This window comes from Lactuca serriola, chromosome 3 (genome assembly GCF_051521515.1).
Source record: "Lactuca serriola cultivar US96UC23 chromosome 3, Lser_US96UC23_V15, whole genome shotgun sequence".
NCBI classification, from domain to species: domain Eukaryota; kingdom Viridiplantae; phylum Streptophyta; class Magnoliopsida; order Asterales; family Asteraceae; genus Lactuca; species Lactuca serriola.
In genome coordinates, this window is record NC_136410.1 from 17,552,152 (window position 1) to 17,562,752 (window position 10,601).

Consider the following 10,601-nt stretch of genomic DNA (forward strand, 5'->3'; position numbering starts at 1 on the left):
AGGACTTCCATTCCTTTTCCTTCTTCTACTGTTTGTTCTTCCAAAGAATCATAATTAGTAACTAAATCCAGGGTATGTGAAGAACTATCAACAAACAGATCAACATTGGCCAAGTTTTTATCAAATTCGACTGGATTCGTCGAGTCCATCAAGGTGACTCGGCGAGTCTGATCGGGTTCCATCAATTCTGGAGTGTTTTCTGAGTTGGCTCCTTCCAGTAGCTTTTCTAACTCCTCCAAGTCTTTGCTAGCATCTCCACCTTCTTCAGAGTGTAGCAAAAACTTGCTTGGATCTTCTTTTAGCAAAATTTCAAGCTCTTTTTGTAATATCTCATCATCCAATTGGATAAATGAGATTTCTTCTCTCTTTTCTTCTTCTTGCTTGGCTTCTGGAATAGCTTTAAACATCACCGACTCATCACCCACTCTCAATGTCAATGTAGACTCACATATATCAATTAGAGCACACGCGGTGTTTAAGAATGATCTTCCAAAATAATTGGTATTTCGGGGTCTTCTTCCATATCCACCACCACGAAGTCTACTGGAAAAATAAACTTGTCCACTTTGGTAAGGAGATCCTCACAAACGCCTTGTGGATGAATTATCGTTTTGTCCGCCAAATGGATCCTCATATTTACCGGCCTTGGTGCTGGTAAATTCAGCTTCTTAAAGAATGAATAGGGCATCAAATTAATGCTTGCACCTGAATCAGCTAATGCTCGGGTAAAAACTTCATTACCAAATTGGCACGGAATCACCATATTTCCCGGACCACTCTTCTTTTCAGGCAGCTCATTCATCAATATTTCCGCGACTTCAGCCAAATCCTTCCTAGCAGCAAAAAGGCTTTTAAGCAAGTTGGAGTATTTAGGTGTTTGGAGCATTGTTTCCACAAATGGCATATTGACTTGTAAAGCTTTAACATGCTCCATGAAGGTTCTGTATGCTTTTACTTTTTCTGCAGGCATGGCTTTGATTGGATATGGCAGAGGAGGATTATATGGCTTTAGAGAACTGGCAGTTTTATCATTCCCGCATGGACTCGTCGAGTCCATTGGAGTGACTCGGCGAGTCGGATTGGGTTTTGCTGGATCCGATTCTTCTTCCTTTTATGCCTTCTTCTTGGAGATTTTCAGTGCTTCTGTGAATGTTTCTTCACTGCTGGAGGTTATTACACTTATATTCTCCATTCTTGGATTGGGTTCGGTGATACTCGGAAGTTGACCCGGTCTTCTATCATTCACTTGATGCGCAAGCTGCCCCAGCTGTTTCTCAATGTTGAGAATTGATGCTTGCTGATTCCTAAGCATGTTTCTGGTCTCGTGTATGGCAGCATCGTGATCACTGTGTCTTTTTTCGGACGTGGCTATGAATCTAGTGAATAACTCTTCTAAATCGGCTTTCTTTTCTACCTGTTCTTCCTTTTGGTATAGTCCCCTCTCCTTCTGCTTGTATTTCTCCTCCTTTGCCTTCTTATACTCCTCGTATGGTAGCCAATCCTTCTTAGGTTTCCGCTAATTTTCATCATATCGATCACCACTCGAATAGAAAACTTGAGCTTTCTTATTTCCATTCTCATCCAAATCACAATCCTTTGTGAGATGGGGCGCTCTACAATTTTCGCATCCTACTCTAATAGCATGGATTGCTTGATCCATTTTTGTCATTCTTCGATCTAGACTATCAAGCTTAGTTATCACCGCCGCCATGCTATCATTTGCCGCGTTCACTACCCCACGACTTACTTCATTTCTCGGATTATGGTATTCTCTAGAGTGCTTAGAGAATTCTTCAATTAATTCTTTAATTACTGGGGGTGCCTTCTTTGTGAGCGGGCCTTGAGAATCTAGTAATTGCCTTGTGGTGACTGACTCCATCATAGAAAATGGAGACCTCTTGTTGGCTATTAAGGTCATGGTGTGGGCAATTCCTAAGTAGGCTCTTGTACCTTTCCCAAGCTTCATAAAGAGATTCGTCGGGTTGTTGCTCGAAGTTGGCAATGGCTTTCTTAAGCTTGGCTATCTTGGAGGGCGGGCAGAAATGGTCTATGAATTCTTCTTTCATCTTGGCCCATGTGGTGACCGATCCCGGAGGAAGTGACTTTAACCAATCTTTTGCAGCTCCTTTAAATGTGACAGGAAGCATGCGAAGAAGTTGGGTCTCACGTGGAACATTAGGCACATTGAAGTAGTCGGCCACATCATTCACTTCACCCAAGTGCTTGTAAGCGTCTTCATGATCCTTCCCGTAGAAAGGAATCTCCTTGAGTTGGGCGAGAATATGGCCTTTTAGTTCGAATGCAGCGGTCACGGGAATTGCGGGTTGCACAAGCCCCGGCCCGGTGTCATCACGCATCCTTTTCTTCCATTCCCCCATGGGGACTTCATCGATGTTAGCCATCGTGATAGCTAACTCTTCTTCGGAATCGGTTTCGTGCTCGTAAGTATGCTCTTCTTCTTCCTCGGTCTCGTACTCGATATCTTCTTGAATTGGTTCTTCAATTGTTAACGAGGCACTGGATGCTCCTAATTTGCTGCTCCTTTTCTTGCTGAAAACGGACTTTAAATTCTTTAGTGGTGAGTTCTTTGAAGTTGCGGTTTCTCCAACGGCTTTTCCTTTGCTCCTTCTTAGTGCGGATTCCGGGTCTTCCAAAGGAGGGACCAGAGGTGTATCAGATCCTCAGGTCATGAAACAACTGTAAAACAAACAAAACAAAAGAAACAAAACGCGTAAAAGGAACAAAAATGAAATAAAAAAATAAAGACTGAAACAGCGATGTACTCGCCGAGTCGGCACGAGTGCACTCGGCGAGTTCAAGGCAAAAACTGGAAAAAAAATTCTAGTTATTCTAAAAACGGAATTCTAATAAAACTAAATCTACTTACTGGTTTGCTTTGTAAATAACTTTGTGTAAGATAAATCCCACACAAAGGATCGATTAAACTAGAATTTAATATTAATTTTAGAACCGTTCCCCGGCAACGGCGCCAAAAACTTGATGTGTGTAAACTCACTTAGTTTTAAACCTACTTTTAATTATCAAATAACACACAAAAGGCAGTGAACCTATCAATTGTGGTATAGCTAAATAAGCAGGGTATCGAACACAGGGAACGACAAATTAAACTAAAAACTAATTTAATCTAAGTTAATTAAGAAGTAGAGGTTTTTCTCTAGTTTTACAAGACTAGAAACTTACTAACTATTACTAATTTAAGACTAGAAAATAACGACTTAACTAGATTCAATAATTGGAAAGGAACTTCTGTTTAGTTCAACTTGGTTAACTCTATGGTTGATTTCAAGGTAATGGTGCAATGGATTAATTCTTTCGTTGGTTACCGATTCAAGTGATTAGATTCGTATTCACTACCCTAATCCTTAGCAAATAAACTAACTTAAACAGTGGCCAATTGTCTAATTTAATTGTATTCACTAGATTAATTATTCGGGTTAAGTTAGACTTGCAATAGTTAACTAATTTATTCTTTTAATTAACTTCTTGTTTGATGGTCATCTTACAAGCTTGCACATGAATTTACTCAATTTTCTTATTAATTCTAGTTTCATATTCATTAATCCTAGACATATAGCATAGTGATCACATAACATATGAGGTCAATAATCAATAGATGTTCATGCTAATTAATTACCTTCCTATTAACAGAAAATCAATTATCATTCACACACAAGGTTCTTTAGCAAGCTAAAACAACAAAAATTCACCAACTTGGAATTAATCCTACCAATCAATCAAACCATATTGTCAACTTTGTATCCCCAAACAGAAGTCTAAAGGTTTTAGCTCATAATTAAAGTAAATAACAGCAAACAAACAAAGTCAAGTTGCTTAATCATGATGAATAAACAAAAGAATAAGTATAATGATGAAATTTTGCCTTAATTACTCTCCGGAATTGAATTCTAGCTTCCTTCGTCGTCTTCTAGAGTTTTTCTGGCTTCTCAATCGTAGCAGAATACTTCTGAATCGTCCCCAGAACTCCTCTCTATCGATCTGTGGAATTATCTTTAAATATACGAATCGACTCGTCGAGTCATGTGGTGACTCGTCGAGTCCCTCTCACATTCCCCATATTGTGATAACTCTCTAGGATCCCGAGTCATTATCTTCTTGATCCTTCGATTGGACTCGCCGAGTAGCCGATATGACTCGCCGAGTAGATGCCATTTTTAGTGTTTTTCTTCTTGATTCCATTCTTGATCTTCTAACTGTTTCTCCCACTTCCTTTCGCTTCCGAGCTTCATCTTTGGACTAAAAAACATAATTTAACACTTTTAAGTACCTTTTGTCCATAATATGCAATAATTTAGCTAATAAATGAGTAAAAATGTATACTTAATATGAACTAATTATGCACATATCAAGTTGGCAATCTAAGAAGAAGAATTGTGTCTCTTTATCTACTGCAGAAGTTGAATACATTGTTTTCGCACCGTGCACTTCTCAAGTTGTATGGATTCAGAATCAGCTAAGGGACTATGGGATCAACATGAAGAGGATTCCACTATATTGTGATTCAGAAAGTGCAATCAGAATCTCCCACAATCCAGCGCAGCACTCAATAACAAAACATATAGCACTGTGATATAATTTTATAAAGGATCACGGTTACGATGAAAACTTTGAAGTACATTTTGTTAGATTCTCTGATCAGTTGGATGATATCTTCACAAATCCCTTACCCGAAGCTACGTTCAATCATATTTTACAAGGTCTCAGAATGATAGAAGCTAATTGAGTTCTGAAATCCCTTTCGTAATCGAAATTTACTGTTCACGTTTCGGGCTTCGGAATGGTTTGGATTCTACTATTCATCAGGGTTTCAGTATGCTTCTGTATACTTTGTACCTTATGTGTTTTCCTATTGATTTTCTGAGTTTCGGAATGCTTCGGAAGTCACTGTTCATTTATAATTCTGAATTTATTTTCTTTAATATTTTTACTTTATATTATGTTTTTCTTTTCTTTTTCAGGAAAAATCAAAAATCACAAAAATATTTTCTTTCTTTTTGTTTTATCTTTTTCAAAAACTCCAAAAATCACTAAAATATTTTCTTTATTTATGTTTTATATTTTTTCAGAAAATCCAAAATTTACAAAAATATTTCTCTTTATATGTGTGTTATTTTCAGACTACGTTTCTGATTCAGGTACAAATTCTTGTTACCGTAATTCAGAATGATGGGGTAGGTATAATTTCGAATCTATGTACTAGTTAATTGTCCCTAGAAGCATGTTGTTGCATGTTGTCCCAAGCCTCTGAGACTCTATGTTTGAAGCCTTATAAAACTTCAATTATGATTGTTTCTTCCCAATCAGGCTGATAAATCACATAAGTCATTGAGCTACCTTACTCTTCTCACACTGAGTTAAGAGTTGACCACTTAGTCACTATTTTATAGCAAAGGTACACTTTCTCTTTCGGAACCAACCTCCTATTTCTCCGTCAACTTCACATTCATAAAACGTAACTCTTGAGATTCTCAACATTAACAACTGAGGTTTATGGTTATACAACTTCTGTGTTGATGATCTTGAAATTGTAATCACCATGATTTTGAGTGAGACCCAAAAATCTGAAACCCTCTTATGAATTGATGGTGAACAATCAAATGTTCTAGAATTTTCACCAATGAATTGATGATTAAAAGCCTTATTGGTTTGTACCATTATTATGAAAAATCTCATTTTTCTTTTTGAGTGATCTTAATGAAATTGTTCTCGACCTAATATGTTTCTTCCCAAAAGATCCATCTTTTTTTTTTCTTGAGATTTCCTTTGTATCCAACCACTTAAATAATTTCCAAAACGTACTTGTTCTTTTGGCTACACTGGTTAAACAAGTACTTCTTTTAGATCTTCGAACTTATGTTAAGTTTCGAAATTTGGTTGATGCCTAAGCCACCCATGCAGCCTACTTAAAAGAAGCCTTTCACTATTTCTCAATAAATAGATGATTGTAATTCAACGGGATGTCACACAAGCACTTCCGAGTCTCTTTTTACTCAGAAGGAAGAGATCGTTGCCCGGGATCTATCTGAATTTTATGTCAATTTTATTTGACATCACTAAATCCTGGAAATTTAATTTGCTTTATTTCTTTTTCTTTGGTACACTCTTGCACAAAAAATATTTATGATTTTTCCAAATCTAGTTCTCATTCCGATTGGTTTCCGTCTTCACAAAACAGGTTATAGTGGAATGACATCTGATTCTGAATGAGTCAAAATTGAAAAGGCGATTTCTTAGGGATTAGGATTCAAATAAGGCTCGTTTATTTCAAATCCCTGACATCACATGTGTCAGTTACACATGTATGACATTTGATTAGCTGTCACGCTATCCCAGACTACTTTTACGGGATAATGGAACGTCAACCGACGATTTTCTCTCACCACTAATGAAGAATAAAAGGTTTTTGTCGATTGATTTTCTCTCACAGCTCACAAATACTCTCAAGGCAAAAACCTTTTTCTTTATCTACTTACTGTTCATCATCTTCTTCGATTGCTACCATGGTCAGATCCACTAAAACAACGTCTTATGATGATCAATCAACAACTATGATCATGTTGAACCTGAAGCCTGGTCAAAATCTTATTCTTGATCTGGATTCATCTCGATGAAACGAAACCTTAAGACCGATGATAGAATATTTGTGGTTTTCTCCACTTGCATACGCTTTGACAATGGCAGAATCAATTCCTTTGGTTCATCTCTCCAAGGTGTACTCGTCTGCAACATACATTCAGGTTGATGGCATCATCACTTTCGAGGGTTCCACTAACAGGACCTTAATCAACAAAGCTCGTTTCTGAAGAAGGTTAGGGCTTGATTCCTCTGAAGGCCTTATAGATCTAGACTCAATTTCATCAACTGATCTCATCAACATGTTTTACCAGATGGGATATATTGGGGATATCTCTCTTTTGTACAAGTTCAGGAAGCCTAATCTTCCTTCAATGTGGAATGGGTTGTTCACATTATTGTTTAAAAGCTTATCGGAACGAGTAGTAGGTTCAGACAATGCAAGTAAGCTCTTTGCACCATTATCTATGGCCTCTACCATGGCATAAATCTGGACTATGGATCTATCTTCTAGACTCAACTCATTCAGAGTACTTCCTCTTCTACTCGCAACACTGATATCTCTTGTGTATGATTTTGGTCAATCGTTGTTAAACGAGCACTTGTTCACTTCAAAGTTCCAATCTTAGATGACTATGTTGTTGCTGCTATTCCGGTCCTTTAGACATCGACATTGATGATGTCTGACCCAACCAAGTTCGCATTCGTGGGATCAATTCCAGAGGTGATTCTAGCAAAGGTACCTTAGGATAATGTGATAGTAAATGAGTATCACAAGCAGCCTATTTCTGGTGCTTGCTTTATGCCAGACGACTTGCGAAAGGTGACTGGGAGGCAAACAAACTGAAGAGGGGAGCAAAACGAAAGGGAAAAGTTGGTCCTTTCGAAGTTGTTAAAACTGCGAAGAAGAAGGTTAAGAAACCCACTTGGAAACCACGATCACCATATCCAATGGTTCAGGAGGCTTTGGAGTCCAGAACTCAATCTGATTTTCGTGAGGGTTATCTAGTTTATAACGAGGTAGAAGATACTGCTGCTACTTTGGTACCACCAACTACAAACCCAATTCCAAATGTATCAACTCCACCTACCTCGTCTACACCCATCTCTGATTTCTTTTGGATGAACTCTCCACCATTCTCTCCCATAACCACTTCAACTCCAATCAATACCATTATACCAATTACCATTTCTCCATTACCAAAGATTTTTGTGGGTGTTTCTCTTCCACAGATTTCTGTTCCATTCTCCACCCCATTCTATACAGATTCAAATGCTACCAAAACAAACACGTTAGTACCCCAATGACTACTGTCAACATATCTGATATGGGGGCACATGTTGATTTTGGTGTTACTAAGGGTCCAGGCACTTCTACAGATTCACCATTTTCGAGAAGATGATCCAGACATAGTTTTTGGTGATGATCAGGAAGCTTTTCAAGATTTTACTTTTAGCCCCTTTACCATTCATCAGAACATTGATGATGACAAAGCCCCAATGACCCAAGGGCAATTTAAACAAATCAGTGCCAAGTTGCATTCTATTCTGGAGTCCTTTGTAACCGCTTCCAACTATGAGTTTATGCAGAAGTCCCACAGAGCAACCGTTGAGATGCTTATAAAGGAGAATGAAAAAGTCCTTGATGAATCTACAAAAATTATCCAAGCATCCTAGACAACCATTTCAGAAGCGACCGAAAACGTTGAAAAACTACATGCTGAAGTAACAAAGTTCATGGCTGACTTCCGAAGATCTTCTGATGAAAATAACGAAGCAATCAACAAAGTCATTGCAGGTATTGGCTCTACATTATAGATTGAGAAGGAATCACTTTCACGGGTTCGCTCCAATATTAAAGTTGACAAATATGAGCTCGATGTCGCTAGTGAGTCCAAGACTAAAAAACTTCAGTCCGGCCTTGCAGCAGAAAATAAACTTATTGACAAATTGGCTCAAAAGACTGAGAAAGCCAAACTTCTTTTGGTCAAGTTGCAATATGCGAACAAGCATTTAGATGACTTGGAATCTGAGAAGACCGTGGTTAGAGGTTGTGTTTCAGATATTATTCAATATCTACAAATCCTCGTTGAAACTCATGATTCGCTGCTTACAGTTTCGGTACGACAACATCTTGTAGACAAACTCAACCCAGTTTTTACGATACTCAATAAATTTGAAGGTGTTTCGGAATGTGATGCTCTGCCGAAATAAGGGGATATTAAAGAAAAACCTAAGTAAAATTCTGGTGAACCTGTTGGTGAAACTGAACAGAAATCGAAACTGAATACTAAGGATCAGAAGGGTAATGCAACTTCTGGATCTAAAGGAAAAGAGAAGATTGTTGATGATGAAGAAGAAGAAAAAGAGTTATATGAAGGTGAAAAACTTTTCAGAAAGAAGCATGATAAAGAACTTGATGACCTTTTGCGCATCTGTAAAGAATTAGATAATCAAGAAATGGAAGCCAAATTTGCGAAGCTCACCCTAGAAACTCACAAGCCCCACTTTCTTCCGTGGACTTTGGTAACAATTCAGAAGGAAGTTGTTGATGAACCGAGCACTCATTAGTTGGAGACTTTGGTATCATTCGATCTGGATAATACTGCTAACTCTCAACTCGACTTTCCGATCACTCCTAGGGATTTTATGTTCAGATGCTACGAGAAGATTGAGAAGACACCACTCTCGGATTATGATGTTAATCATATGCTCTTCTCTTTTTATCTCAAATATGGAAAGCCTCATTTCAAAACATGGAGTCTACAGAAGATTGTTGTTGTAAATATCTTTGCTCCCATTCCGACTAAGGATTTCATAAACATTAAGTTCAAAGGGTTCAGAGGAGCAAGTCATGTTGAAGATGATTTTACAATTACTGATTTGCCATGCATGGATCCAGACAATTGGATATCTTTGTTCTTGGTTTTGTCAAAATATGAAAAGAAGTACGAACCGATCATAGCTAATCTGAAGAGGATGCTTGTTTGTTATGTTCATGAGATCGCAAAAATGGATGTACAAATAGCATATGTTCTGAAAAAGAAGCCGATTCTGAAACCTGAGGAAGAATCAAAGGATCTCGACAAGATGAAGCTAGGAAAAATCCAAAAGACAATTGGAGCGTGGTGTATCAAAGGAAGACTGATCAAACGGTTCAAGGGTGTATGTTTTTCTTGTTGAATAAAAACTTACACTCAACTTCTGCTCTGAACTACACTATGGGACTGACTGAGGCTTGTAAAGTGAACAATGTTGCTGATCAAAAATGCTTTTCAGATATGATCAAGTGGTACATAATGATCAGAAACACCCTTCTTAATTTGATGTCAAACTTATTCAAGGTGCAAAAAAGGCAACAAAAATAGAAGACTCCTTCCTTATTTGACACAAAAGGGGGGATTATTGGGTTATAAAAGTATTGTGTCAAATATATATGTACTAGAATAGTCTCATTTATATGGGTTTGGGCCTGTCCATCCATGATTATGTTTTGCTAGGTTTAGACTATTTAATACGCATGCATCTATCTTTTTAGTGTTAACGATTGTATCGTCATACCTAGCTTTCACATAGAAGTTCATGTTGAACTCTTCTAATGCTATTCAACATAAGCATTCGACACTACTTGATCTTCATTTTTTTGTTATTTGATTCATGTCTTTTATAAAATCTATCGATCTTAGTATTTATTGTTATCTACAGGGTTACACCGGTGATATCACTTTACTGTTAAAGTTCAGGAAATCCTTCCTTCCTCCAATGTGGAATGGGTTGTTCACTCTCCTGTTCAAGAGTTTTTTGGAGAGAGTTGCAGATTTAGACAATGCAATTGAGCTATTTTACACTCTCCTATATGGAGAGGGTTACACCGGTGATATCACTTTACTTCCAAACCCAATCCAACAAAATCAACTCCTACCAAAGAGCTTCCTAAGGTATCATCTCCACCCCTACCTATGTTCCTCCTTCAGACAACTTCCTAATAA

General features: G+C 37.7%; 1 non-coding gene across 1 annotated transcript; it reads left to right on the top strand.

The window, feature by feature from the left end:
- Positions 1-1,911: 1,911 nt before the first annotated feature.
- LOC145096463 (small nucleolar RNA R71) lies at positions 1,912-2,018 on the top strand. The gene has a single exon (XR_013703870.1). It is a non-coding gene; the product is annotated as a small nucleolar RNA R71 (small nucleolar RNA).
- Positions 2,019-10,601: the final 8,583 nt, after the last annotated feature.